The 4,145-nt window shown below is 35.9% G+C and overlaps 1 long non-coding RNA gene across 1 annotated transcript; it reads left to right on the forward strand.

Annotated features, from left to right (window-relative positions):
• Positions 1–437: 437 nt before the first annotated feature.
• On the forward strand, positions 438–3,747 carry LOC142073269 (uncharacterized). The gene is made up of 2 exons (XR_012670072.1): positions 438–554; positions 3,093–3,747. It is a non-coding gene; the product is annotated as an uncharacterized LOC142073269 (long non-coding RNA).
• The last annotated feature ends 398 nt before the right edge of the window (positions 3,748–4,145 follow it).

Raw genomic sequence — 4,145 nt, forward strand, 5'->3', positions numbered from 1 at the left:
AATGTTCTTTTAAAATGATTCCAGTGCTAAAAACAAAATATACACATTGGATAAAGAAAAGGAGTACTTGTGGCACCTTAGAGACTAACCAATTTATTTGAGCATGAGCTTTCGTGAGCCACAGCTCACTTCAAAGTGAGCTGTGGCTCACGAAAGCTCATGCTCAAATAAATTGGTTAGTCTCTAAGGTGCCACAAGTACTCCTTTTCTTTTTGCGAATACAGACTAACACGGCTGTTCCTCTGAAACCACACATTGGATAGAAACATACGGTCAGGTCCTGTCTCCTGGTGTAAATCAACAAAGTCCATTGATATCAAAAAAACATTTTGATCTAGAGACTTGAAAGGATGTACCCAAATTAGCTTGAAAAGAAGTTCCATACTTCACTCTGAAAAGACTGACCGTTTTTTTTTTTTTTTTAAAGAGACCTTCTCACTAGCAGCAGTTTTCAGCATTCCCATGTTGGCCTCCAGCAGGCACTTTCTGAGACTCTTCAAGTGATGGTGACCAATGGAGGTGGTGAGACATTGCTGTGTCCTGCTGACAGAAAGGTACAGAAATAAATTAGAACGTCCCAGGCAGAAGTGAAACTGGATAAATTAAGTCATCAGTGGTCAACATAAATGATATAGTTGTTGAATTTAAGACCAGGATGGAGACAACAAAGCAGAGAGTCAGTTACATAAATAATGGTGACTCTATAATATACAAGGAAATCTCGGATTGATGAAAAACTGTGGACATTTTATTCGAGATGAGGGAGAACCTTGATCATATCTGAGGTTGGGGTACTTGAGACAATCCTCTTGTATTTGTACAGACTTTGGTCAAGAGAGTTCCCTCAGGACAGAGGCATACTCAAGAATGGAAATTGAGACAGCCCACAGAACTCTCTGACTTAAGCTAAAGCATTCCCCCACTTTTAATTACATGAATGAATTTTGTGCTCAGATTGTTATGCAAGCTCTGGTCTCTTTCTGAGCTCCTTTGGAAGTCTGAGACAACTTTGGTGAAAATAAAGTCCCACTTAATTTGATTTTTTTAAATCCACATTTTAGAATGAATTTTTGTGGAAAATACATGGAAGTAGCATGATATTCCTTTTGTGAAATGGGATTCTGAGTGTTCAATGATTAGCCTTCAAGGAAGAAAACAGTAGAACAATTAATTGAAAATATTAGGGCTGAAATTGTGTTTAACTGTAAAATATCTTTTTAACCTAATGATGAGTAATACTAATATGGAAAATAAGAGCATCAGTGGTATTTTTTTGCAGTGTAAGTATATAAAATATTAAGAAAAGAGAATTAAACTTACTGTCACTGCTCATGAAGCAGAGTTAATTAGCTTAGATGCATTGGAAAATATAGGTATTTATTTACAGTCCTTCACTCACGGTGACTAAATCCATTAACATATAATTTAAGCAAGAATGTATAAAAGAGTGTATTCTAATTGCATATTATTCTTCAGTTCTCTCTCACACAGACACACAAACACACTTAAGTTTCAGTAAAGCATTATCAAAAAAACAACACTGCTAAAAAATCCTCTTCAACATTCCAATTTGTTTCACTAGAATAATGTTAGGACTTCATGTGGGTTTTTTTTCCCCCACTGGCTTTATCTATGTTTAGTTTCAGCCATTATTCTTGATGTAAGTCATTAAAAATTCATATAATGGGTACATTAACAATGACACAGTGTTATAACTTCTTTAATACAACAGGAATAATACCACATTTGTCCTTTTAAATTTAATTTCTGGCATATGAATAGAGAATATCACCAGAAGATAAAAAAAGACTAATATAGGTACAGAATAGTGTTATATACATTAAAATTATACATATGTTTTTTATTTAATCATGTAGCACAAACAGTGAATGCTTTTGTAGAGACTAAATCAGATACAACACCTGCTTTCTACAGACAGATAAATGGACAGAAATATCATTACTTTACTATTTTGTACATAGATGTAAAACATGTCACTGATTCTTTACTATTATCATTTAAAAGCCAAACTCAGTGATTAGGCAGGAATAGTCTTTTCTGCATGATTTTATTATTACCATGAAGTTTAATCCAGTGACACTAGCCTTTGGAGTATCAAGTCCCAGATCTTTCTGTAGAGAGAGAAAAGATATAGGAGATAGGTAGACAGAAAAAGGGAAACAGTGGAAGAAAGTCCACGTAACATGGTAGAGAGCAAGAAAGTGATTAACAAGGACAAAAAGGTAAATGTGAAGGGGAAAAAGAAGGAAGGAGAGAACAGAAAAAAATTATTTATATTTCAAGGCTACCTCCCCAGCACAAAGAACCATTAATGCACCTTTATACTGAAAGATGAGATTAGTCTTGACACCTCTGCAGTCCCAGAAATCAAGAGGGCACAGACTGAACATAAAAACTGATGTTGGGTAGGATATAAACTCAGTCAGGTTGATGAGGCAATCTGAGGTGTATCATGCTGGTGTACACCACAACTATGGGCATGACTATTATATGATACTACTAAAGAGATTCTACAATGGACCCTACATTTTACACACATGACACCCTATGTTTTTGGCATGCAAAACATTCCTCTTTTTACACTCAGCTGAAAATATGTGTACTGCTTTTGGGATGTATGGAGTTCAATTGCACAATAAGTTAATCAAGATAAATATGTGCTAATTAAATGCATTAAAAAACAAATATGCCATTAGTAAAATGTTATAGATGAATATTAATGATGAAGTCTAATGGAGGATATGTTGCTGGTAAAAGCCTTTCATTAAATGTATTTCACGTCTTCTGCAGAAACTCTTATAGAAAATTGCCTCTGCTTCTCTCTCAAATTGTAGTCTGATCCCTCTCCAATGTGCTCTAACAAATTGTAGTACCCATCAGGTCAAAAGAAGTGTAATGACAGTTTTTATGGTAATCTATGCAGGTTGAATATGAAGTAACTAGGGAATATTTTTTTAAAAGCAAGACAGTGCTTAAGAGTGACCTAGCTGGCCCCTAGGCTTTGTGCTTGCTCTCAGCAAGCAGCAAATTACATTCTGCATGTGCTACTATGTTTCTCTTTCTTTATTTAGAACTGCTAAAGGGAAATCTACAAAGGAAAAAAGAGTGAATTCCAGGGAATAAAAAGAGCGAAATGAATATTGCAGAATGACTACCAAATGTGTGTGGTTTTCAGATCATTAATATGTGGATGTCACACGCAAACATGACTGGGGATACAGGATCAATTATCATATTAGTCATAAATTGCTCCATTTAGTAAGTAGATCTCAAGGTCACATTCTCACATCCATGGTATAAATAGACAGAATATTTACTTGTGCTACTACTGTATACACTTTGAGATACCTACAGCTACCATAAAGATTGGTAAGGAAATCCCAGGGCAGCCTGAGATATCTCAGGCCCAAAGATGCCATATGGATTGATGCAGAAGGAAACTGTACTGCTCTGTTATTGCTGAATGCAGGGAGAAGGATGGGGAGGGGCAGAGGACAGTTAGCCTCCAGTTTCCACTCATGGGAGACACTGCTTAAGGGGCAGCAGGCCTACTTGAAGAATGACCCTTGAAGAGATGGTTCAGGATAGCGCCATGGAGCTACCTGCTGCTTTCTCAAATGGCTGCATGAGGGGAGAAAATACTATGTTTTTGTAAATGGATACGGTAGAGCAAAATGACTATTATTTTAGACTATGAGACCAACAAAATAAAAGAGAAAAAGTAAATCCTGCGTTACAGAGTACTCTGTGTATGTGTGGATGTCTTCTGTGTATCTTTAATTTAGTTGCATCTTAGTCATGCTTAGGGAGTTTTGCTTTTCAAAGAAAGTTTCTGCAGTCTAAGATTTTTTACATTTTATTTTCAGAGATTAAAAATTGACAGGTCTTGAAAGAGCTATAGCAAAGATGGTAAGATGCTCATCTTTACCAGATGAATCCTGAACCAAAATGCAAGAGCCAGAATATCTTTTTAAACTAATGGGGTAATGTTACTTGGAAAGCTCTCTTTCAACTTCAGAGATGCTTCCACACCAAAAGGCTTTCCCTAGACCATGAGAGTTTATCTGAAAGTAATACATTTTCTATACATTGCCAATGGGGGTTGCTTTGTATTTTTTCAGGGG

Source organism: Caretta caretta, chromosome 9 (assembly GCF_965140235.1).
Source record: "Caretta caretta isolate rCarCar2 chromosome 9, rCarCar1.hap1, whole genome shotgun sequence".
In the NCBI taxonomy this organism is placed as follows: Eukaryota; Metazoa; Chordata; order Testudines; family Cheloniidae; genus Caretta; species Caretta caretta.